Below are 27,354 nucleotides of genomic sequence, written 5' to 3'. Positions count from 1 at the left end.
ACCTCTTGAGAACAACCATGGGAGCCATGCCCTGCAGAGCCACAGGGGCAGAGCTGTCCAAGGCCCTGGGAGCCCACCCCTTGCACCCACTGTAGCCTGGATGTGAGGCATGGATTCAAAGGAGATTATTTGGGAGCTTTAAGATTCAGTGACTGCCTTGCTGGGTTTTGGACTTGAGCAGGGCCTATAGCCCTTCTCTCTTGGCTGATTTTTCTCTTTTGAAATGGGTGCATTTACCCAATGCCTGTACAACCATGGTATCTCAGAAGTAACTAAATTGGTTTTCATTTTACAGGCTTATAGGTGGAAAGGACTTGCCTTGTCTCAGATGGGACTTTGGACTGTGGACTTTTGAGTTAATGCTGAAATTAGTTAAGACTTGGGTAAATTTTGAGAAGGGATGATTGTATTTGGCAATGTAAGAAGGACATGAGATTTAAGAGGTCCCCAGGGTGGAATGATATGGGTTGTATTTGTGTCCCCACCCATATCTCATGTCGAGCTATAATCCCCAGTGTTGGAGGAGGGGCCTAGTGGGAGGTGATTGGATCATGAGGGCAGATATCCCCCTTGCTGTTCTCATGATAGTGAGTGAGTTCTTAAGAGATCTGGTTGTTTACAAGTGTGTAGCACCTACCCCTCCACTCTCTTCCTTCTACTGCAGCCATGTAAGATGTGCCTCCTTCCACGTCAGCCACAATGGAAAGTTTTCTGAGGCCTCACCAACCATGCTTCGTGTGCAGCCTGTGAAACCAATTAAACCTCTTTTCTTCATAAATTACCCAGTTTCAGGTATTTTTTTTAATCACAGTGTGAAATGGGCTAATATAATGGTACATGTGAAGGTTTGTTATGTAGGTAAACTCATGTCATGTGGGTTTGTTGTACAGATTATTTCATTACCCAGGCATTAAACCTAGTATCAAATAGTTAAACTATTGGGATTACTATTTAAAATTTCTTTTTTACATTGTTCACTGTTGACATATGGAAACACTACTGATTTATGAATTTGGATTTTGTATCCTGCAACTGTACTGAATTTGTTCCTCAGTTCTAATAGTTTTCTTGTGGAGTCTTAAGGTTTTTCTAAATATAAGATCATATTATCCTCAAACAAGGATAATTTGACGTCTTTCTTTCCACTTCAAATGCCCTTTATATCTTTCTCTTGTATGGTTGATCTAGTTATAAGCATTCAGTACTATGTATTCAACATGTACTAAATGTTCCTAACTAGCTGCAGTACAAGCATTTGGTACTATGTTGAATAACGGTGGTGACAGTGGACATCCTTTTCGTGTTCCAGATCTTAGAGGAAAGGATTTCACCTTTGTCATTCAGGATGACACTAGCCATTGGTCTGTGATATATGGCTTTTATTATGCTGAGGTATGTCCCTTCTACACCCTGTTTTTTGAAGGTTTTTATCATGAAGGGATGCTGAATTTTATGAAGTGCTTTTTCAGCATCAATTGAAATGATCATATGGTTTTTAATCCTTCATTTTGTTGATATGATGCAACATGTTGGTTGATTTGTGTATGTTGACCCATCCTTGCATCCCAGGGATAAATCCCATTTGGTCATGATGAATGATCTTTCTAATGAATTATTAAATTTGGTTTGTTAGTATTTTGTTGATTTTTGCATCAATATTCATCAGGGATATTGGCCTGTAGTTTTCTTTTTTTGATACATCTTTGTCTGGTATTGGTATGAGGATAATACTGGCCTCCCAGAATGAGTTTGGGAGTATTTCCTCCTCCTCTATTTTTAGGAATAGTTTGACTAGGATTGGTATTATTTGTTCTTTAAATGTTTAGTGAAATGTAACAGAGAAGCCATTGGGGCCTGGTAAATTGTATGTAGCTAGAAATTTGCCCATTTTTTCTGGATTTTCCAATTTACTGGCAGATAGCTGCTTATAGTATCCATTAGTAATCCTTTGAATTTTTGCAATATGAGTTATAATGCTTCCTTTTTCATTTTGGCTTTATTTATTTGGATCTTCTCTATTTTTTCTTAGTCTGGCTAAAGGTTTGTCCATTTTTTTAACTTTTTAAAAAGCCAACTTTTGTTTCATTAATAGTTTGTATTCTTTGTTATTTCAATTTTATTTATTTCTGCTCTGATCTTTATTATTAATTTTTATGTAATAATCTTAGATTTTGTTTGTTCTTGCTTTTCTAGTTCTTTAAAATGCATTGTTAGATTTTTTACTTGAAGGTTTTTCTCTTTTTTGATATAGGTGCTTATAACTGTAAACTTTCCTGTCCGTATTGCTTTTGCAATATCCCATAGGTTTTAGTATGTTTTATTTCTGTTATCATTTGTTTCAAGAAATTTTTAAATTTCCTTCTTACTTTCTTTATTGACTCACTGTTTATTCATGAGCATATTGTTTAATTTCTGTGTATTTTTATAGTTTCCAAAATTCCTTTTTAAAATTAATTTCTAGTTTTATCCCATTGTGGTCAGAGAAGATGCTTGATAGTATTTCAAGTTTGAATGTTTGTTACCTAACATGTGGTCTATCTTTTAGAATGATCCATGTGCTGAGGAAAATAATGTGTATTCTGCAGCTCTTGGATGAAATGTTCTGTAAATATCTATTAGGTACATTTGATCTATAGTGCAGATTATGTCTGACATTTCTTTGTTGACTTTGTCTGGAAGATCTGTCCAATGCTGAAAGTGGAGTGTTGAAGTCTCCAGTTATTATTGTATTGGGGCCTATCTCTCTCTCTCTCTCTCTCTCTCTCTCTTTCTTTCTCTCTCTTTCTTTAGCTCTAGTAATATCTTCTTTATATATCTGGGTGCTCCAGTGCCAGGTGCAAATATATTGAAAGTTGTTATATTCTCTTGCTGAATTGACCTCGTTATCATTATACAGTTGACCTTCTTTGTCTTTTCTTTGAGTTTTGGTCTTGAAATCTATTTTGTCTGATGAAAGTATAGTGACTCTTGCTTTTTTTTTTTTTTTTTTTTTTTGGTTTTCATTGGCATGGAATATCTCTTTTCATCCCTTTATTTTCAGTCTATGCATGTCCTTACAAGTAAAATGTGTTTCTTGTAGACAACCAATCAATGGGTTTTGTGTTTTAATCCAGCCAGCCAGTCTGTATCATTTGATTGGAGAGAGTTGAGTCCATTTACATTCAATGTTATTATTGATAACTAAGGACTTAACCCTGCTATTTTATTGTTTTCTGGTTGTTTTGTGGTCCTCTCTTCATTCTTTCTTTCCTTTCCGTCTTCTTCTAATGAAGGTGATTTTCTCTGGTGATATGATTTAGTTTGTTGTTTTGTATTTTTTGTGTTTCCATTGTATGTTTTTGGTTTGAGATTGCCATTAGGCTTGCAAATACCATCTTACAACCCATTATTTTAACCTACTAACAACTTGACACTATTTGCATAAACAAACAAATAAACTAAAAGAAAACTAATAAAAACTCTATGCCTTAACTTCATCCTCCAGCTTTTTAACTTTTTGTTGTTCCTATTTACATCTTATTGTATTGACTGTGTCTTGAAAAGCTGTTGTAGTTTGTGTTTTAGATTGGTTCATCATTTAGTCTTGCTACTTAGAATAAGAGTAGTTTATGCATCACAGTTACAGTATTATAATACTTTGTGTTTTCCTGTGTACTTACTATTACCAGTGACTTTTGTACCTTTTGGTGATTATTTATTGCTCATTAATGTCCTTTCCTTTCTAATTAAAGTACTCCCTTTAGCATTTCTTGTAGGATAGGTCTGGTATTGATGAAATCCCTCAGCTTTTGTTTGTCTGGGAAAATCGTTATTTCTTCTTGTTTGAGGGGCATTTTCACCAGCTGTACTATTCTAGGGTAAAAGTTATTTTTCTTTAGCACTTTAAATATGTCATGCCACTGTTTTCCAGGCTTTTAAGGTTTCAACTGAAAAGTCTGCTGCCATAAGTATTTGAGTTCCATTGTATGTTATTCGCTTCTTTTCTCTTGCTGCATTTAGAATTCTTTAGAATGCTTTTAGAATTCTTTATCCTTGATCTTTAGGAGTCTGATTATTAAATGCCTTGAGATAGTCTTCTTTGGGTTAAATCTTGGTGTTCTGTAACCTTCTTGTACTTGGATATTGATATCTTTCTCTAGGTTTGGGAAGTTCTGAGTTATCGTTCCTTGAATAAACTTTCTACTCTTACCGCTTTTTCTACCTCCTCTTTCACGCTAATAACTCTTATATTTGCCCTTTTAAGGCTTTCTTCTAGATCCTGTAGGTGTGCTTCATTGTTTTTAAATTTTTTTCTTTTGTATTCTCTATGTACTTACAATTAGCCTATCTTAAAGCCCACTAATTTTTTTCTTCTGCTTGATCAATTCTGCTATTAAAGTACTTCTGATGCATTCTTCAGTATGCCAACTGCATTTTTTAGCTTCAGAATTTTTGTTTGATTCTTATTATTTTGATCTCTTTGTTATATTTATCTGATATAATTCTGAATTCTTTCTCTCCATGATCTTGAATTTCTTAGAATTTTCTCAAAGCAATCATTTTGAATTTTCTGTCTGAATGGTCACACATCTCTGTTTCTCAAGGATTGGTCCGTGGTGCCTTATTTTGTTCATTTAGTGAGGTCATGTTTTCCTGGATAATGTTGATGCTAGTAGATGTTCTTCAGTGTCTGGGCATTGAAGGCTTAAGTATTTATTGCAGTCTTCACTGTCTGAGCTTACTTGTAGCTGTCCTTGGGAATGCTTTTCAGTATTTGAATGGACTTGGGTGTGATCTACACTGTATCTTCCTTAGAGGGTACCCCAAGCCCAGTAACCCTGTGGTTCTTGCAGACTCATAGAGGTACCACTTTGATGGTCTTGGACAAGATCCCAGAGAATTCTCTGGATTGCCAGGCAGAGACTCTTGTTCTTTTTTATTACTTTCTCCCAAACATAGAGTGTCTCTCTCTGTTCTGAATCTCCTAACATTGAGGGTGGACTGACACAAGCACCCCTGTGGCCACCATTATGACTGTGCTGAGTCATATCTGAAGCCAGCACAGCCATAGATCTCACCCAGGGCCTGCTGTAACCGTGCCCTGTCCACTGCCTATGTTCTCTCATAGGCCCTGGGGTTCTATAATCAACTGGTGGCAAAGCCAACCAGGCCTGCGTTTTTCCCTTCAAGGCAGCAAGGTCCCCCTAGCCCCAGGTGGGTCCAAAAGTGCCATCCGGGAGTTTTGGACTAGAGGCAAAACCTTAGAAATGTTCTATTGTCTTGTGGCTGAGCTGGCACTCAGACCACAAGGTGCAGTCCTTCCCAGTCTTCCCTCTTTCCAAAGGGAGAGGAGCCTCACCCCATAGTCACCACCACCACAGACCACATGGAGTACTGCCAGACTACCACTGATGTTCCCTTAAGGCCAAAAGGCTCTTAAGTCAGCTTGTGGTGAATGCTGCCTGTCCTGGGATTCACCTTTTAGGGCAGTAGGCTCCCCTCTGGCCCAGGTCGGTTCAGAAATACAGTCCAGGAGTCACGTCCTAGAACTGGGGACTGCAAGAGACTACTTGGTACTCTACCCCGCTTTGGCTGAGATGGACCTAGAGTGGAAGACAAAGTCCCCTTTACTTTTCCCTACTTTTCTCAAGCAGAAGGAGTTTTGCCTCTCGTAGCCACCATAGCTGGTTATGTGCTGAGTCTCACCTAAAGTCAGCAAGTCTCAGTGGCTCACCCAAGACCCTTGAGGTAGTACCTGGATATCACTGCTGGTTATTCAGGGCACAAAGGCTCTTCAGTTAGCTGGTAATAAATGCTGCCAGGACTTGGCCCTTTCCTTCAAGGAAGTGGGTTCCCTTCTGGCCCAAGGTGTGTCTAGAAATGTTGTCTGGGAGCTAGAGCCTGGGATGGGGCTCTCACAGCTGCAACTGGTGCCCTATCTGCTGTGGCTGAACTGGCATTCTAGATGCAAGACAAAGTCTTACCCAGTCTTCTCTGTCCTCTCCTCAAGGGGAAGGAAGGGGTCTCATTTGGAACCACAAGCTGTGCAGCCTGGGGTTAAGGGAGTGGTTATGCTAGCACTCCCTTGGCTGCCCCAGCTGGTGTCTTAGGAGGTTGCATGCCCTGCCAGTCCACTGTCTCAGGGCCCACTTCAGCCCTAGGACTCACCTATGAATTGCAGTCCTTATGGCCTTGACTGCCTTTCAGGTTTACTTGGCAACACAGAGTGCTGTAACCCTCAGTGGTGAGGTTTGCAAGAAATCAAGTCCTGACCACTGGGATCCACAATTCCCGTCTGGCTAGGGCTGTTTTACATGCTCCCTCCACGAGCAGGCATTGGCTTAGTTTGGTGTGGCTTTCCTTTGTGCTCTAAGAGAATAGCACTGAGTTCAGTGTTTCCCAGTTGCTGTGTTCTTGCTACCCCAGTGCCCAGAGAGGCTCTCTGCACCATGCCACTGCTGCCTTGGGTTGGGGGAGGGGTGGTATCAGTGATTTTTGGACTGTTTTTTTTTCTATCTCTTCAGTGCCTCTTTCAGCTATATGAAATTAAAACCAGGACTGTAAGTGCTCTCCTGATTTTTGGTTCTCATTTGTGTGTGTGTGTGTGCGCGCGCGTGTAGCTATTGCTAGTTGTTAAATTGTTGTCCTTTGATCCTGATCACTCTTGATAAATACCTATCCATTTAAGTATTTGCGAAAGATCAACTTTTTGCCTTCCTTATTTTCTCCTTTTTTCTTTTTATGATTTTCTATTTCATAGATTTGTACACTTATTATTATCTGTTTGATTTTACTTAATTTTGATTTAACTTGCTCTTCTTTTACTACCTTCTTAAGTTCAAAATTGAGATCAGTGATTTTTAACCTTTTTTATTTTCTATTATAAACATTTAAAGCTATACATTCTCCACCAAACTCTTTCTTAGTTCCAACTCATAGATTTTAATTTGTTGTGTTTTCCTTTTCATTCAGCTCAAATATTTTCTAATTTATGTTGGAATTTCTTTTTTGACTTATGAATTATTAAATCTGTGTTAATTTCTGAATATGTAGTGTTCTACATAATTTTTTGTTTTTTATTTCAAATTTAAATTCATTTTGGTTAGAGAAAAAAATTTTGAAATTGATTGGTAATTGTTTTATGGTCTACAATATGGCCCATCATGATGAATGTTTCTGGTGTATTAGGAAAATTTTCATTTTATGCAGTTGTTGGGTGGAATTTTCTACAAATGGTTATTATATTATTTAGTTGATAGTGATACTCAAATATTATATAGCCTCATTAATTTTCTGCTTGTCCTTTTAATTCATGAAAGGGAAGAATGTTGAAGTTTCCAACTATAATGTGGATTTGCCTATTTCTCCTTTCATTTCTTTTGGTTTTATCTTCCTTACTTTGAAGCACTCTTGTTAGATGCATAGGATTTGGGATTTAGGATTTTTAGGTCTACTTGATAATGTGACCTTTTAATCCCTATGAAATGCCCTTTTAAATTTCTGGTAATATTTTTTGTTTTGAAGTCTACATTGTGTAATGTTACTGTAGCCTCTCTAGCTGTCTTATGATTAATGCTTACATGGTATAGTTTATTCTTCATATTCAAAATAGGTGTTTTGTAGACAGTGTTTCTCTTTTCATTCAGTCTGATATGCCCTGCCTGTATGTAATGTAATTATCAATGGTATCTACTAACTTGCTGGTTGCTTTCTGCTTGTTCCATCTTTGTTACATTTTTTTCTAAAAGAAAACATATGTTTCTTTTGGAAAACATATCTTTGTTTCCTACTTTCCTTTTTTTTTTTTAAGGATTTCATATTATCTCCATTATTTGACTATTAGCTGGACTTTAAACAATGGTTTTGCTAGAGTTTATAATGTGTATCTTAACTTATTACAGTGTACCTTTAAATGATACAATACAATTTTACATATAAGAACTTTTGACCAATATGCTTCCATTTGTCTCTTTTATCTGTTTTAGTCCATTCAGGCTGCTATAACAAAATATCTTAGACTGGGTAGTTTGTTAACAACAGAAATTTATTGCTCATAGTTCTAGAGGCTGAGAAGTTGAAGATCAAGGTGCCAGCAAGCCCAGTGTCTGGGGAAACCTAGCTCTCTGTTTCCTAAATGGTGCCTTCTAGCTGTGTCCTTACATGGTGGCGGTGGCAAACAAGCTCCCTTTATCCTCTTTTATGAGGGCACTAATACAATCCTTGAGGGCTTTACCCTGATGACCTAATGACCTCCCAAAGGCCCTACCTTTTAATATCATTGCATTGAGGATCAAGTTTCAACATATGAATTTGGAGGGGACAAAAATATTCAGACCCAGCCTGGGCAACACAGCGAGACCCCATCTCTATAAAAATTTTTTTTTTAATTATCCTGGCATGGTGGCTCATGGCTGTGGCACCAGCTACTGGGAGGCTGAGGTGGGAGGATCACTTGAGCCCAGGAGTTCAAAGCTGCAGTGAGACATGTTTGCACCACTGCACTCCAGCCTGGATGACTGAGTCAAACAAACAAACAAACAAACATTCAATCCATAACACATCCTTTCTACTGTGTTGTCTTGGATTTTATTTCTAAATGTGTTATATGTTTTTCCTTTAGTTAGTCAACTATCTTTTTTTTAAAACTTATTGAGATCATTTTGGACTTATAGAAGAATTTCAGAAATAGTACACAGGGTTTTTGTATATGCTTTATTCAGCTCCTCTAATGTTAAACTCTTACATATCCATAATACAATTATCAAAATAATAAGTTAACATTGATATAATACAATTAACCAAACCATAAACTTTCTTCAAATTCCATTAATTTTTCCACTTTTTTTTTTTCTGTTCTAAGATGTAATCTGAGATCCCACATTTTATTTAGTCATGTCTTTTTAGTTTCCACCAAACTGTGAAAATATCTCATCCTTGCCTCTCATTCCATGACTTTGACACTTTCAAAGGACACTGGCCAGTTATTTTATAAAATGTCATGCATTTGGAGTTTGTCCAAATTTTTCTCATGATTAGACTGATGTTATGCGTTATGGGAAAGGATACAACGTAAGTGTTATACCCTTCTCAGCGCATCATATTAGGGGTACATGATGTTGGTTGATCATATTATTGATCAAATATTTTTAAAGCAATTTTTAAAAAAGTGAATGAGGAAAATAGTCTTTCTTATTACCCACATATTCAATACTTGTAGTACTCTTCACTCCTTTTTATAGATCCGTATTTCCATCTATTATTTTTTCTGCTTGAGGACTATCTTTAACCTATCTTAAAATGTAGTTCTGCTAGAAACAAATTCCGATGTTTGTCTGAAAAATTTTTATTTTGCCTTAAATTTTGAAAGATGTCTTCATTGATTACAGAACTCAAAGTTTACGTTGTCTTTTTTTTAGAATGTTAAAGAACGTATTTTGCTGAGATCTGACTTATATACTTTATGATGAGAAGTTCATGTTTATTCTGATTTTTGTTTCTCGACACCAATATATTGTATTCCTGGCTGCTTATACTTATTTTTTCTCTATCACTGTTTTTTAAGAATTCTATTATGATGTGTTCAGTGTGGCTTTGTTTGTGTTTGTCCTACTTGTATTCATTGACTTTATTGAATTTATGGATTTGTAGTTTTTATCAAATTTAGATAATTTTGGGGCATTATTTCTTTAAATATTTTTTGCTGTTGTTCACCAGCTTTCTGGGACTACAATTATACATATACCAGGACTGTTTGATTTTGTTCCATACGTTACTGAGATTCTGCTAATGTTTTGGTCTTTTTTGTCTTTATGCTTTATTTTGGATAGTTTTTGTTTTGTTTTGTTTTTTGATGTTTCGCTCTTGTTGCCCAGGCTGGAGTTCAATGGCGCAATCTCTGCTCACTGCAGCCTCCGCCTCCCGAGTTCAAACGATTCTCCTGCCTCAGCCTCCCGAGGAGCTAGGATTACAGACGCACACCACCATGCCCGGCTAATTTTTGTATTTTTGGTAGAGATGGGGTTCCACCATCTTGGCCAGGCTGGTCTTGAACTCCTAACCTCGTGATCCACCTGCCTCGGCCTCCTAAAGTGCTGGGATTACAGGTGTGAGCCACTGCACCTGGCCTATTTTGGTTAGTTTCTGTTGCTGTGTCTTCAAGTTCACTATGTTTTTTTCTTCTCAGGTGTCTAATCTGCTCTTAATTTCAAGTGTATTTTTTTTCCATATATTTTATTTTTCTTTTAGGAAGTTACCTTTGACTATTTCTCATAACCATTTTTCCTCTCTTCTCACTATGTTCATTTTCCTTTGAATTCTTTAATACTTTTAACACGAATACCAAATGATTGCATTATTGTTGTGAAATATTTTTAGAAATTATATAAGTATATACATTAAAAATAGAAAAAATTATATTTGATCCTTCCTCATCCCTCATCTCTATCCTCCTAAATCTACCCCTGTCGGAGGTTGTTGGTAGCAGTAACATTTTGATGTGCATGCCTAAAACTGTTTTCTATGCATTAACATACATATAAATGTTCTCAGTCAAATATATAATTACATAAAACATAAACGTGATCATCCTATATGCATATTACTTTTCAGTTTGCTTTCATTTTTGCTCAAAAATATATTGTGAGGATCTCTTCTCCTCCTCCTCCTCCTCCTCCTCCTCCTCCTCCTCCTCCTCCTCCTCCTCCTCCTCCTTCTTCTTCTTCTTCTTCTTCTTCTTCTTCTTCTTCTTCTTCTTTTTTAGAGATGAAATCTCACTTTGTTGCCCAGGCTGGACTGTAGTGGCACCACCAAAGCTCACTGCAGCTTCAGTCTCTCAGGTTCATGCAATCCTCCTGCCTCAGCCTCCTGAGTAGCTAGGACCACAGGTGTGTGCTACCATGCTTGGATAATATAAAAAAATTTTTGGAGAGATAGGGTCTTACTATGTTGCCCAGACTTTTTCATGTTAATGTATGTAGATCAATTTTAACTACATTACCAATTTGTGTTTCCAGTTTTAAAAGTCATAATTTATTTAACCATTTACTTATTTAGATTATTTTCAAGTTTTCGCTCTTTCAAACAGTAATATACTGCCTTGTAAAATATCTTTGTAAATAGTTGCTACTATTATTTCCATTATAGTCCTAATAGTTAGCATTTCTTGTGTGGTTAGTATTTGCCAAGTGCTATGCATAGGGCTTTATATAAACAATCTCATTTAATATTTACATGGTTCAGTAGGTTCTACTGTTATTATTACTACTATTATTTCCATATTGCAATGAAGTAGCTGATGCTTAGATTTAACTCAGTGCTACATATCTGGAAAATATTGGAATCAAGATGCAAACCCAGAAAGACTTGATAATTTTTTCTTAATTAATAAACTCTAACTTGTTTAGAATATTTTTTGGAAGCATAGATTCAAATAAGTGAAATTGCTGGATATGTATATTTTAAATTTTGCTAGTTATTTCCATATTTCCCTCCATAAAGACTAAGCCAGTGTTTATCCTCTCAAGCTAGTCAACCCTACCGTCTCTGTAAATGTATTGTAAGTTCCACTCCACTCCACCATCTCTCCCAAATCTATCCTTTTCTTCAGAGGAAACTACGCACAGCAGTTTCATGTTCATTCTTCAAATTTTTAAATTTACATTTACATGTATATATGTGTAATTTTATCGTTTTTTCAAATATAAACACATACTATTTTACAACTTAAATTCCTCATTTTAGAGCTATTTCTGTATTAGTGCCTATAGTCCTTTATCATTCTTTTTAGCAGCTGTTTAGTGTTTCATTACATAGCTATACCATAACTTATTTTACCATTGCAATATTTAAGTAATATTTACACATTTAAGTAATTTCCAGTTTTTCAATATTATAAACACTGTAAGAGTTAACATACTATACGTTTATTCAATGAGTATTTATTGAGCTTTTGCTATTCAAGAGACACTGTTCCACATGGTAGAGATGCAGAAATGAATTAAACATTAAAAACTCATCGCCGGGCGCGGTGGCTCAAGCCTGTAATCCCAGCACTTTGGGAGGCCGAGACGGGTGGATCACGAGGTCAGGAGATCGAGACCATCCTGGCTAACACAGTGAAACCCCGTCTCTACTAAAAAAAGTACAAAAAACTAGCCGGGCGAGGTGGCGGGTGCCTGTAGTCCCAGCTACTCGGGAGGCTGAGGCAGGAGAATGGCGTAAACCCGGGAGGCGGAGCTTGCAGTGAGCTGAGATCCGGCCATTGCACTCCAGCCTGGGCGACAGAGCGAGACTCCGTCTCAAAAAAAAAAAAAAAAAAAAAAAACTCATCATCCACAGAGTTTTAATTTAAATAAAAGGGCAAAATACAATAAAAAACTAATTAAAATATTTATATAGGATAGTAGATGGAATAAATATTGTAAAAAATCAAAGAATTCTATGAGTGGAGGCTGAGAGTTTTAAATAGACATCAGGGCAGTGATCACTCAGAAGGTAAGATTTGAGAGCAAAGTCTTGAAGGAGCTAAGTGTAGGAGCCATGTCTATAGCTTGAGAAAGAGCATTTCAGGCAGAGAGAAGAACAGATGCTAGGACTTGAGAGGAAATCATGTATCAGTTCACTGTTGCACTGCTGTAAAGAAATACCGGAAACTGGGTAACTTACAAAGAAAAAAGTTTTAATTGGATCATGGTTTTGCAGGCTGTACAGAAAGCATGGCTGGTGAGTCCTCAGGAAACTTTCTATCATGGCAGAAGGGGAAGAGAAGGAGGAGCATCCTACATGGCCAAAGCAGGAGGAAGAGAGTGAAGGGGGAGGTGCTACAAACTTTTAAACAACCAGATCTTACAAGAATGCATTTATTATCATGAGAACAGCAAGGGGAAATCGGTCCTGATGATCTAATCGCCTCCCACCAAGCCCCTCCTCCAACACTGAGGGTTAAATTCCACATGAGGTTTGGGCAGGGACACAAATCCAAACCATATCAGATCATGTGTAGCATTTGCAAAGAAAAAAGAAAAAGAAAAAGAAGAAGAAGAAAGATGAAGGTGAGTGTGCCTGGAGGAGAGTGAAAAACAGAAACCAAGAGATGGAAAGAAGTGATGAGGTCAGAGAGGTTACATGGGTCCAGGCTCTTAGAAGCTGTTGTAGGGACCGGGCAGGATGGCTTACACCTGCAATCCTAGCACTTTGGGAGGCTGAGGTGGGTGGATCACTTGAGGTCAGGAGTTTGAGACCAGCCTGGCCAACATGGTGAAACGCCGTCTCTACTAAAAATACAAAAATTAGCCTGGTGAGGTGGTGGGAGTCTGTAATCCCAGCTACTCAGGAGGCTGAGGCACGAGAATCTCTTGATCCTGGGAGGCAGAGGTTGCAGTGAGCCGAGATTGTGCCATTTTACTCCAGCCTGGGTGAAAGAGCAAAACTACATCTTAAAAAGAAGAAGTTGTAAAGTTGTAAGGATGTTAGCTTTACCCTCAGTTTGATGGGAAGCCACTGGAGGACATTAAAGCAGAGGTATGTGACGTGATCTTTCTTAGGTTTTCAAAGGATCAATCTGGCTACCATTTGAAAGAGATTAGGGAGCCCGAGTGCAACTAGGGAGAGGAGATAGGAGGTTATTACAATACTTAAGCTGAAGGATGATGAAAGTTTGAACCATGGTGGAATAATGGAGACAATGAGAAGTGTTTGGACCATACATATACAAGCATACCTAATTTTATTGTGCTTCACTTTATTGTGCTTTGCATATATATATATATATATATATATATATATATATTTTTTTTTTTTTTTACAAAGTGAAGGTTTGTGGCAACCCTATGTTGAGCAAGTCTATCAGCACTATTTTTCCAAGAGTGTGTGCTCACTTTGTGTCTCTGGGTCATGTTTTGAAAATTCCCACAATATTTCAAACTTTATTATTATTGCATCTGCTATGGCAATCTATGATCAATGATCTTTGATGTTGCTATCTAATTGTTTTGAGGCGTCACAAACTGAGTCCATATAAGATGACAATGTTAATTGAGAAACGTGTGTGTTCTGACTATTCCACCAACCAGTTGGTCTCTCTCCCTCTGAGGGAACCTCTCTGTTCCCTGAGACACAATGATACTGAAATTAGACCAAGTAATTACCTTAACAATGGCCTCTAAGTGTTTAAGTGAAAGAAAGTGTCCCATGTCTCTCACTTTAAATCAAAATCTAGAAATGATTACGTTTAGGGATGAAGGCCTGTCAAAAGACAAGATGGGCCAAAAGCCAGGCCTCTGGCATGCAACAGTTAGTCACATAGTGAACGCAAAGGAAACATTCTTGAAGGAAATTAAAAGTGCTGCTCCAATGAACACACAATTAAAAATGCAAAACAGCCTTATTGCTAATATGAAGAAAATTTGAGTGATTTGGGCAGAAGATCAAATCAGCCCCCAAATTCTCTTAAGTTAAAGTTTAATCCAGAGTAAGGCCCTAACTCTCTTTAATTCTCTAAAGGCTGAGAGAGGCAAGGAAGCTAGGTTGCAAAAGAAAAGTTTGATGCTAGCAGAGGTCCCTCCCCCAACACATGGGGATTATCATTCAGATTACAATTCAAGATGAGATTTGGGTGGGGACACAGAGTCAGACCATATCAGTAGGTAAAGAGGAGAAGTCAGTGTCTGACTTCAAAGGTCAAATGACAGGCTGAATTGCTTGTTAGGGGTTAATGCAGCTTGTGACTTTAACTTAAAGCCAGGGGTTTAAAGAAAATAGCTGTATCCACAACATAAAAGTACAAGGTGATGCAGCAAGTATAATGTAGAAGCTGCAGCACATTATCCAGATGTAGCTTAGATCATTGATGAAAGTGGTTACACTAAACAACAGATTTTTTATGTAGATGAAATGACCAACTATTGGAAGAAGATAGCATCTAGGACCTTCATGGATGTACTAGTGCGTTCTCACACTGATAATAAAGACATATCTGAGACTGGGCAATGTATAAAGTAAAGAGGTTTAGTTGACTCACCATTCAGCATGGCTGGAGAGGCCTCAGGAAATTTATAATCATGGCACAAGGAGAAGCAAACATGTCCTTCTTCACATGGTAGCAGGAAGGAGAAGTACAGAGTGAAGAGGGGAAAAACCCCTTATAAAACCATCAGATCTTGTGAGAACTCACTCACTATTACAAAAAGAGCATGGGGGGACTGCCCCCATGATCTAATCACCTCCCACGAGGTCCCTCCCCCAACACATGGGGATTATCATTCAGATTACAATTCAAGATGAGATTTGGGTGGGGACACAGAGTCAGACCATATCAGTAGGTAAAGAGGAGAAGTCAGTGTCTGACTTCAAAGGTCAAATGACAGGCTGAATTGCTTGTTAGGGGTTAATGCAGCTTGTGACTTTAACTTAAAGCCAGTGTTTGTTTACCATTCCAAAAATCGTAGGCCTCTTAAGAATGATGCGAAATCTGCTCTGCGTAGGTACTATAAATGGAGCAACAAAGTCTGAGTGACAGCACATCTGTTTACAGCATGGTTTACTAAATATTTAAACCCACTCTTGAGACATACTTTTCAGAAAAAAAAGATTCCTTTCAAAATATTGCTGTTCATTATATTCCCAATAGCCAAGACATGGAATCAACCTAAATGCCCATCAGTGGTAGACTGGATAAAGAAAATGTGGTCCATATACACCATGGGACACTGTGTAGCCATAAAAAAGAATGAGATCATGTCCTTTGTAGGACCATGGATGGAACTGGAAGCCATTATTCTAAGCAAACTAACGCAGGAACAGAAAACCAAATACTGTATGTTCTCACTTATAAGTGGGAGCTAAATGATGAGAACACATGGACACAAAGAGAGGAACAACAGGCACTGGGGCCTACCTGAGGGTGGAGGGTAGGCGGAGAAAGAGTGTCAGAAAAAAAAAATAACTATTGGGTACAAGGCTTAGTACCTAGATGACAAAATAATCTGTATAACAAACCCCTGTGGCATGAGTTTACATACATAACAAACCTACACATGTACCCATGAACCTAAAATAAAAGTTCTAAAAATACATATTAATACTCATTGACAGTGTACCTTGTCACCCAAGAGTTCTGATGAAGGTGGACCAGGAATTTGTGTTTTAATGCCTGCTAGTACAACATCTATTCTGCAGCCAAGGGATCAAACAGTAATTTCAGTTTCTAAGCCTTACTATTTAATAAATATATTTCATAAAACTATATAGCTGCCAATTCCTCTTAACAGGATTTTGGAAGAAGTTAATTCCAACCTTCATGGATGACTTTGAGGGGTTCAAGAGTTTAAAAAAGAAAGTAACACAGATGTGGTGAAAATAGCATGAGAACTAGAATTAGAAGTGAAGCCTGAAGATGTAACTGAACTGATGCAATCTCATGATATATCTTGAATAAATGAGGAGTTGCTGCTTACAAATGACCAAAGAAAATGGTCTCTTGAGATGCAATCTACTTGTGATGAAGATGCTGTTAACATTATTGAAATGACAACAGGGGACTTAGAATATTCTATAAATTTAGTCGATAAAGCAGTGGCAGAATTTGAGAGGAATTTCTCAAATTTTGAAAGACTTTCTAGTGTGAATAAAATGCTATCAAACAGTGTCACATGCTACAGGGAAATATTTCATGAAAGGAAGAGTCCATCGATGAAGTAAACTTCATTTTTTTTTCTTCTTTTTTAAAATTGCCGCAGCCACATCCACCTTCAGCAACCAACATCTTTATAAGTTACGAGGCACCAACACTGAGGGAAGCCCCTCCACTAACAAAAAGGTTACGACTGACTAAAGACTCAGATGATTGTTAGCATTCGTATCAATAAAGTATTTTTCAATTAGGACACGTAAATGTTTTAGACATATAATGCTGTTGCATAGTTAATAGACTGCAGTATAATGTAAGCATAATTTTTATATGTATCAGGAAGCCAAAAAATTCATGTGACTTTCTTTATGGTGATATTTGGTTTATTGAAGTGGTCCGGAACTGAATCTACATGCCTGTACTTTGAAGGTAGTACCAATAGGATTTACTGCTGAAGTAGATATGAAGTGTGAGAGAAAGCAAGGAATAAAGAATGACTCCAGTGTTTCTGATGAAATTTCCATTCCTACGGTCTAAATGTTTGTGTCCCCCAAAATGTATATGTTGAAGCCTAATCCCCAATGCAATCGTATTAAGAAATGGGGCCTTTGGGAGGTTAGCAGGTCATGAGGGCAGAGCCCTTATGAGCAGAATTGGCACCCTTGTAAAGAAAGGTCCAATGGAGTTTGTCTTTTCTACCATATGAGGATGCAGTGAGAAGGCAACATCTGTGAATCAGAGAGTGAGCCCTTACCGGATGCCAAGGATACTGGTGCCTTGTTTGTGGACTTTCAAACAAAATAAATAGCTGTTGTTTATAAGCTACCCAGTTTAATGATTTTGTTATAGCAGCCTGAATGGACTAAGATACCCATTAGCTGAGATATGGAAGACCATTGGGAAGAACAGCTTTGGGGATGTAAGTTTGATTTTTGAATGATAAATATGAGATGAGTATTACTCATATAATTAGAGCTGTTATAAATATAAATATGGAGTTTAGGCAAGAAGTATGTACTGGAAGTTGTCAAAATGTATTTATTTTTTGTATATGCATGTCTAATTGTTCCAAACTCAATTGTTGAAAAGGCTATATTTTGTCATATAATGTTTCCTTACATTTTGATCTATAATCAGTTGTCTATATAGGCATGTATGTGTGGATCTCTTTCTGAACTCTATTCTGTTCCATAGATATAGTTCTATCAATGGAATAGAAATGCCAATACCACACTTTCTTAATTATATTAAGTAAGAGTAGCTGTTATTAAGCAAGAATCGTATTAATTTCACACAAAGAAGACTTCAAAGCAAGAACAGTTATTAGGGAAAAAGAGGGACATTATATAATGATAAACAGATCAATTCTCCAAGATAATATAACAATCCTTAATGTGTATGCATGCATCTAATGACAGAGCATCAAAATATGTGAGGCAAAAACTGGTAGAACTGCCAGGAGAAATAGATGAATTTACTATTATACTCGGAGGCTTCAACACCCCTTTGGGAAAAATGGACAGATATAGCAGGCAGAAAAACAGTAAGAATATAGTTGAACTCCACAAAACTATTAATCAAGTGAATATAATTGATGTCTATAACTACTTCATTCAAAAACAGAAGAATACACATTCTTTTTAAGTTTACGTGGAAATTTCACCAAGATAGATCACATTCTGGGCCATAAAACACACCTCGACTGATTTAAAAATAATAGAACTCATACAATGTTTTCCCTCAGGCTACAAAGAGACCAAAGTACATTTTTTTTTTTTTTTTTAGACGAAGTCTTGCTCTGTCACCAGGCTGGAGTGCAGTGATGCGATCTCGGCTCACTGCAACCTCCGCCTCCCGGGTTCAGGCAATTCTCCTGCCTCAGCCTCCCGAGTAGCTGGGACTACGGGTGCGACACCACACCCAGCTAATTTTTGTATTTTTAGTAGAGATGGGTTTTCACCGTGTTGGCCAGGATAGTGTTAATCTCTTGACCTCGTGATCTGCCTGCCTCGGCCTCCCAAAGTGCTGGGATTATAGGCATGAGCCATTGCGCCCAGCCTAAACTATAATTTAATAACAGAAAGATAACTGGAAAATCCCAAAATACAGAGAGAGTAAGCAAAACACTTCTAAATAACACATGGGTCAGAGAAAAAAATCTCAAGAGAAATTTAAAAACATTTTGAACTAAATGAAAATGGAACCACAATTTATCAAAATTTGTGGGATTCAGTGAAAGCAGTGCTTAGAGCAAAACTTATAGCATACATTTGAAAAGTAGAAAGATCTAAAATCAATCATTTATGTTTTCACCATAGGAAACTAGAAAAAAAGAGCAAATTAAATTCAAAGCAAGCAGAAAAGTAATAATAAAAATCAGAATATAAATCAATGAAATTGAAAATAGGAAATTAATAGAAAAAAATCAGTGAAACCAAAAACTGATTCTTTGAAAAGAGCAATGTAATTGATAAGCCTCTAGTCATGCTCACTGAGACAAAAGAGAGGACACAAATTACCAATATCAGAAATGAAACAGGATCCCTACAGACCCTATGGTCATTAAATGGATAATCCAGTAGGTCATTAAATGGATAATCAAGGAATACTATGAACAACTCTCTGCTCACAAAATTGATAACCTAGATGAAATGGACCAATTTCTTAAAAGACACAATCTGCCAAAACTTACACAAGAAGAAATAGTCTGAATTAGCCTATAGCTACTAAAGAAATGGTGTCAAGAATTAATAACCTTCCGAAACAGAAATCACTAGGCTCAAATGGGTTCACTGGTGAGCTCTACAAAACATTTAAGGAAGAAGTTATACCAATTCTTTGCAATCTCAGATGATAGAGGTAGAGGGAATACTCTCTAACTTATTCTATGAGGCCAATATTACGCTAATACCAAACCAGACAAAAACATCACCAGAAAAAAGAACTACAAATATTTCTCATGAACATAGACACAAAAAGCTTGAAGAAAATATCAACAAATCAAATCATACGATGTATAAAAATAATACACCATGACCAAGTAGGATTTGTCCTAGGACTGCATGGTTGGTTCAACATTTGAAAATCAATTAATGTAATCCATTACGTCAACAGGCTAAAACAGAAATACCATATGATTATATCAATAGACGCAGAAAAAGCATTTGACAAATCCAACACCCATTCATTATAAAATCTCTCATTAACTAGGAATAGAGGGAAACTTCTTCAACTTCATAAAGTATATCCACAAAATGCTTAGAAGTAGCATCGTATTTGATGGTGAGAAAATAGAAACTTTTCCAGTACAATCAGGAACAGAGCGAGCATGTTTCACCCTTCCTTTTCAGTATCTTCCTAGAAGTCTAAACCAATGCAACAAGATGAGAAAAGGAAATAAAACTTATATAAATTGGGAAGGAAGAAATAAAACTGTCTTTCAAGACTCCATAATCATCTATGTAGAAAATCAAGAATCGACAAAAAAATTCCTGGAACTAAGCAATGATAGCAAGGTTGCCATAAACTTTGGCTGGGGATCTTGATAATGGAACATGCTATGCCTGTATAGAGGCAAAGGTAACATGGAAAATTTCTGTACTTTCCTCTTACTTTTGTTGTGAACCTAAAACCACTCTAAGTCTTTAATTGAAAAAAGTTGACAACTGCACCACCAATGACTGAAATAACTATGTTTGGAGACCACATACCCAAAGCATTGTATGCAGATATTTGTTTCACTTTTATTGAGGTCTAATTGACAAATAAAAATTGTATATTTTAGCTCTACAACATGGTGTTTTGATGTACATATACATAGTGAAGTGATTACCATAATCAAGCTAATTAACATATACATCTCCTCACATAGTTACCTTTTTAAATTTTTTTTTTTTGCTTGTGGTGAAAACACTTCAGATCTACTCTCAGCAAATTTCAAGTTTATTATTATTATTATTATTGTTAATTTCTTTTTAAGACAGGATCTCACTTTGTTGCCCAGGATGGAGTAGAGTGGCGAGATCACAGCTCACAGCAGCCTCAACCTCCCAGTCTCAAGTGATTCTCCTACCTTAGCCTCCTGAGTAGCTGGGACTACAGGTGTGCACCACTACGTACTCAGCTAATTTTTTAAAAAAATTTATTTTGTAGAAATGGGGTCTCACTATGTGGCCCAGACTGGTTTCAAACTCCTGACCTCAAGCAATGCTCCTGCTTCAGCCTCCCAAAGTGCTGGGATTACAGGACTGAGCAACTGTGCCCGGCATGTAATTATTATTAACTGTAATCACCATGCTGTACATTAGATCTCTGGAACTTACTCATCTTTAATAACTGAAACTTTGTACCCTTTGGTCAACAGCTCCCTACTTCCCCCACTCTCCAATCCCCTGGGCAACCATATTCTACTCTCTGCTTACTTGAGTTCTAGTTTTTAAACTCCACATATATGTGAGATAATGCAGTTTTCTTCCTTCTACATCTGGCTTATTTCACTTAACGTGATGTTCTCCAGATTTATTCACATTTTCTCAAATGGCAGAATTTCCTTCATCTTTTTTTAAGCTGAAAATTTCTATACAAAAGGATTAAACCAAGTAAAAACCAGTCCTGCTTGTATTATTACGTATATACTAGAGTCTTTCTCAATAAAGTCAGTATTTATTGCATTTTTTGATGGCTAATGATGTTGAACAATTTTCATTGCTTTTGCCATCTTCAGTTAAATATATGTTCATGTCTTGCCTATTTTCTAATTGGATTTTTGAGAGTCCTATGTATATTTTGTATACACGTATTCGTGTATGCTATATATATTCTGTGTATACATATGAATGTATGTATATTTATAAAAATCCTTTGTTGGATAAGTGGTTTACAAAATTTTTTCAATGTGTAGCTTGCATTTTTATTGCCTTCTCAGGGATTTTTAAGCACAAAAGTCGTAAATTTTGATGAAGTAAAAATTGTTAACTTTTTCTTTTGTGAATCGTGCTTTTGGTGTCAAATTTAGGAACTGTTTGCCAAGCCCTGTGTACCAATGTTTTTATTCTATGTTTTTGTCTTAAAGTTTATAAAATTTTCCATGTTCATTTAAGAGTGTGATCAGTTTTGAGTTAATGTTTGCAAAAAATGTGAACTTTAGGTCAAAGTTTAATTTTCCTATGGAAGATAACTTTGAGGGAGCTTTTAAATTAGGAATCTAATTTCTTTAATGGATTATAAGACTATTCAGATTGTTTATTTCAACTCAACTCATTGATTGAATTTTTGATATTTTGTAGTTTTCAAGGAATTAGTCCATTTGGTTTAAGTTGTCAAATTTATGAGTGTAAAGTTGTTTATATTCCCTTATTATCTTGGCTTCAGGATCTGTAGTGATATACCCTGTTTTATTATTGATAGTTGTAATTTGTGTGTTTTGTTTTTTATTCTTCATCAATCTTGTTAGAGGTTTTTTTAAAGAACTGGTTTTTTCATAAATAATTGTTTTCTTCTTTTCAATTTCATTGATTTCTGTTGTTTCATTCTTTATGTTTGTGCTGGATTTATTTTGCTATTTTTTTTCTAGTTTCATGAAGTAGGAGCCTAAATTATTGATTTAAGACCTTTATTGTTTCTAGCAAAAATATCTAGTTCTCTAAGTTGCCTTCTCAGTACTGCTTCAGCTGTTTCCTACAAATTTTGATATATTGCATTTTCAATTTTATTCACTTTTATAGGCCACCATTACACTGATACAACAATTACACAAAAAGTACAAAAAAACCCCTGCACCAAAACTGTAAGTGTATCACAGATTATTAGCAAACTGTGTCCATCATGTAAAAAAATAATTATAAATCATGACCATGTAACATTTACTCTAGGCATAAAAGATGTACTCAAAATTCAAAAATCAATCAATGTAATCTACCATATCAGCAGGTCAGAGAAGAAATATATAATTTAAGAAACACATGAGTAAACAAGATAGTCTATTATGTTCACCCATTCTGATATTCTTTTCTTTCAGAAGTTTAAACTCTCTTATACCACAATTTCTTTCTGTTTAGATATCTTCATAAAACCATTTCTAATGGTAACTTTTTTTGGGTGGGGACCAGATTCTTAGCTTTCCTGACTGTGAATGTCTTTATTTCACCTGTATTTCTAAAGAGTATTTTCATGTGATACTGAATTTGTGGATAACTGGCCCCTTCTGGCACTGTTAGGTGGGAGTGGAGGCTCTAATCACTGCCAAACCCTGCTGATGTTACCCTGATAGGGGATGTGAGCACTGCCTGCCTGTGCCGAGCAGAGGATGAAATAACAGCTTCCTGCTCAGGCCCCACTGAAATCAGGGTGGGGATGCAGATTTTCCACTGTGAAGATTAGTGGGATTGCTGGATCGTATGGTAAGATTATGATTAACTTTATAAGAAACTGCCAAAGTGTTTTATAAAGTACTTGTGCTCTTTTGCATTTCCACCTGCCCAGCATGAGAGTTTTGGTAGCTCCACATTCTCACCAACACTTGCAATACCACTTGGATTTCTGTATACTAGATTTAAAAATAAGTTACAATGTTACTCTTAAAATTAAATGTTAAAATTAATTAACATTTCAACAATAAGAAACTAAAAAAAGCAATACTTGATCTCTGTAATGCCTTCTAGTGTCCCTTGGTAGTAGTATTCTTTCAGAGAAAAAAGAAATAAAAACAAACAGGAAGAAATCTCTTAGACATATTTTCATAACACCTGTCCCCCTTTTTAAACACAATCAGGGAGCTCTCAGAGCCACGATGGCCAAATAGGAACAGCTCCAGTTTACAGCTCCCAGCGTGAGTGACTCAGAAGATGGGTAATTTCTGCATTTCCAACTGAGGTACCAGATTCATCTCACTGGGACTTGTTGGACAGTGGGTGCAGCCCACAGAGTGTGAGCCGAAGCAGGGTGGGGCATTGCCTCACCTGGGAAGCACAAGTGGTGAGGGAATTCCCTTTCCTAGCCAAAGGAAGTCATGTCAGATGGTACCTGAAAAATTGGGATGCTCCCACCCTAATACTGTGCTTTTCCAATGGTCTTAGCCAACAGCACACCAGGAGATTATATCCCGTGCCTGGCTCAGTGGGTCTCACACCCACAGAACCTTGCTCACTGCTAGCACAGCAGTCCAAGATTGGACTATGAGGTGGCAGTGAGGCTGGGAGAGGGGCACCTGCCATTTCTGAGGCTTGACAAGGTAAACAAAGCATCCAGGAAGCTCGAACTGGGTGGAACCCACCATAGCTCAAGGAGGCCTGCCTGCCTTTGTAGACTTCACATCTGGGGGCAGGGCATAGCTGAACAAAAGGCAGCAGAAACTTCTGCAGACTGAAACACCCCTGTCTGACAGCTTTGAAGAGAGTAGTGGTTCTACCAGCACAGAGTTTGAGATCTGAGAATGGACAGACTGACTCCTCAAGTGAGTCCCTGACCACCGAGTAGCCTAACTGGGAGACACCTCCCAGTAGGGGCTGACTGACACCTCATACAGCCAGGGGCCCCTCTGAGACGAAGCTTCCAAAGGAAGGATCAGGTAGCAACATTTGCTGTTCTGCAATATTTACCATTCTGTAGCCTCCGCTGGTGATACCCAGGCAAGCAGGGTCAGGAGAAGACCTCCAGCAAATGCCAACAGATCTGCAGCTGAGGGTTCTGACTGTTAAAAGGAAAATTAACAAACAGAAAGAAATAGCATCAACATCAACAAAAAGGACATGCACACCTAAACCCCATCTGCAGGTCACCATCCTCAAAGACCAAAGGTAGATAAAACCACAAAGATGGGGAGAAACCAGAGCAGAAAATCTGAAAATTCTAAAAATCAGAATGCCTCTTCTCCTCCAAAGGATTGCAGCTCCTCACCAGCAACGGAACAAAGCTGGATGGAGAATTACTTTGACAAATTGACAGAAGTAGGCTTCAGAAGATCAGTACTAACAAACTTCTCCGAGCTAAAGGAGCATGTTTGAACCCATCGCAAAGAAGCTAAAAACCTTGAAAAAAGATTAGACAAATGGCTAACTAGAATAAACAGCATAGAGAAGACATTAAATGACCTGATGGAGCTGAAGACCATGGCACGAGAACTATGTGATGCATGCACAAGCTTTGGTAGCTGATTCAATCAAGTGGAAGAAAGGGTATCAGTAATTGAAGATCAAATGAATGAAATGAAGTGAGAAGAGAAGTTTAGAGAAAAAAGAGTAAAAAGAAACAAACGAAGCCTCCAAGAAATTTGGGACTAGGTGAAAAGAGCAAATCTACATTTGATTGGTGTACCTGAAAGTGATGGGAAAATGGAACCAAGTTGGAAAACATTCTTCAGCATATTATCCCGAAGAACTTCCCCAACCTAGTAAGGTGGGCTAACATTCAAATTCAGGAAATACAGAGAACATCACAAAGATATTCCTCAAGAAGAGCAACCCCAAGACACATAATTGTCAGATTCACCAAGGTTGAAATGAAGGAAAAGATGTTAAGGGCAGTCAGAGAGAAAGGTCGGGTTACCCACAAAGGGAAGCCCATCAGACTAACAGCGGATCTCTCAGCAGAAACTCTACAAGCCAGAAGAGAGTGGGGGCCAATATTCAACAGTCTTAAAGAAAAGAATTTTCAACCCAGAATTTCATATCAAGCCAAACTAAGTTTCGTAAGTGAAGGAGAAATAAAATCCTTTACAGACAAGCAAATGCTGAGAGATTTTGTTACACCAGGCCTGCCTTACAAGAGCTCCTGAAGGAAGCACTAAACATGGAAAGGAACAACCAGTACCAGCCACTGCAAAAACATGCCAAATTGTAGAGACCATAAATGCTAGGAAGAAACTACATCAACTAACGAGCAAAATAAGCAGCCAACATCATAATGACGGGATCAAATTCACACATAACAATATTAACCTTAACTGTTAATGGGCTAAATGCCCCAAATAAAAGACAGACTGGCAAATTGGATAAAGAGTCAAGACCCATCAGTGTACCATATTCAGGAGACCCATCTCACGTTCAGAGACACACATAGGCTCAAAATGAAGGGAGGAAGGAAGATCTACCAAGCAAATGGAAAACAACAACAACAAAAAGCAGGGTTTGCAATCCTAGTCTCTGATAAAACAGAGTTTAAAGCAACAAAGATCAAAAGAGACAAAGAAAGCCATTACGTAATGGTGAAGGGATCAATTCAACAAGAAGAGCTAACTATCCTAAATATATATGCACCCAATACAGGAGCACCCAGATTCATAAAGCAAGTCCTTAGAAACTTACAAAGAGAGTTGGGCTCCCACACTATAATAATGGGAGACTTTAGCACCCCTCTGTCAACATTGGACGCAGCAATGAGACAGAAAGTTAACAAGGATATCCAGGACTTGAACTCAGCTCTCCACCAAGTGGACCTAATAGACATCTACAGGAATCTCCACCCCAAATCAACAGAATGTACATTCTTCTCAGCACCACATCACACTTATTCCAAAATTGACCACATAATTGGAAGTAAACCGTTCCTCAGCAAATGTGAAAGAACAGAAATTATAACAAACTGTCTCTCAGACCACAGTGCAATCAAACTAGAACTCAGAATTAAGAAACTCACTCAGAACCTCACAACTCCATGAAAACTGCACAACTTGCTCCTGAATGACTACTGGGTAAATAACGAAATGAAGGCAGAAATAAAGATATTCTTTGAAACCAATGAGAACAAAAGTACAACATACCAGAATCTCTGGGACATATTTAAAGCAGTGTGTAGAGGGAAATTTATAGCACTAAATGCCCACAAGAGAAAGCAAGAAAGATCTAAAATCGGCACCCTAACTTCACAATTAAAAGAACAAGAGAAGCAAGAGCAAGCACATTCAAAAGCTAGCAGAAGGCAAGAAACAACTAAGATCAGAGCAGAACTGAAGGAGATAGAGACACACACACACAAAAAAAAACCCTTCAAAAAAGTCAGTGAATCCAGGAGCTAGTTTTTTGAAAGGATCAACAAAATAGATAGACTGCTAGCAAGACTAATAAAGAAGAAAAGAGAGAAGAATCAAACAGATGCAATAAAAAATTATAAAGGGGATATCACCACCAATCCCACAGAAATGCAAACTACCATCAGAGAATACTATAAACACCTCTATGAAAATAAGCTACAAAATCTAGAAGAAATAGATAAATTCATGGACACATACACCCTCCCAAGACTAAACCAGGAAGAAGTTTAATCCCTGAATAGACCAATAGCAGACTCTGAAATTGAGGCAATAATTAATAGCCTACCCACCAAAAAAAGTCCAGGACCAGACAGATTCACAGCCGAATTCTACCAGAGGTATAAAGAGAAGCTGGTACCATTCTTTCTGAAACTATTCCAATCAATAGACAAAGAGGGAGTCCTCCCTAACTCATTTTATGAGGCCAGCGTCACCCTGATTCCAAAGCCTGGCAGAGACACAACAAAAAAAGAGAATTTTAGACCAATATCCCTGATGAACATCAATGCAAAAATCCTCAATTAAAATACTGGCAAACCAAATCCAGCAGCACATCAAACAGCTTATCCACCACGATCAAGTTGACTTCATCCCTGGGATGCAAGGCTGGTTCAAAATACGCAAATCAATAAACATAATCCATCATATAAACAGAACCAAAGACAAAAACCACATGACTATCTCAATAGATGTACAAAAGGCCTTTGACAAAATTCAGCAGCGCTTC

The sequence above is a fragment of the Chlorocebus sabaeus genome, chromosome X, assembly GCF_047675955.1.
Source record: "Chlorocebus sabaeus isolate Y175 chromosome X, mChlSab1.0.hap1, whole genome shotgun sequence".
NCBI classification, from domain to species: Eukaryota; Metazoa; Chordata; class Mammalia; order Primates; family Cercopithecidae; genus Chlorocebus; species Chlorocebus sabaeus.
The sequence above is the reverse complement of the archived record's forward strand: the minus strand, read 5'-3'. Positions refer to the sequence as shown.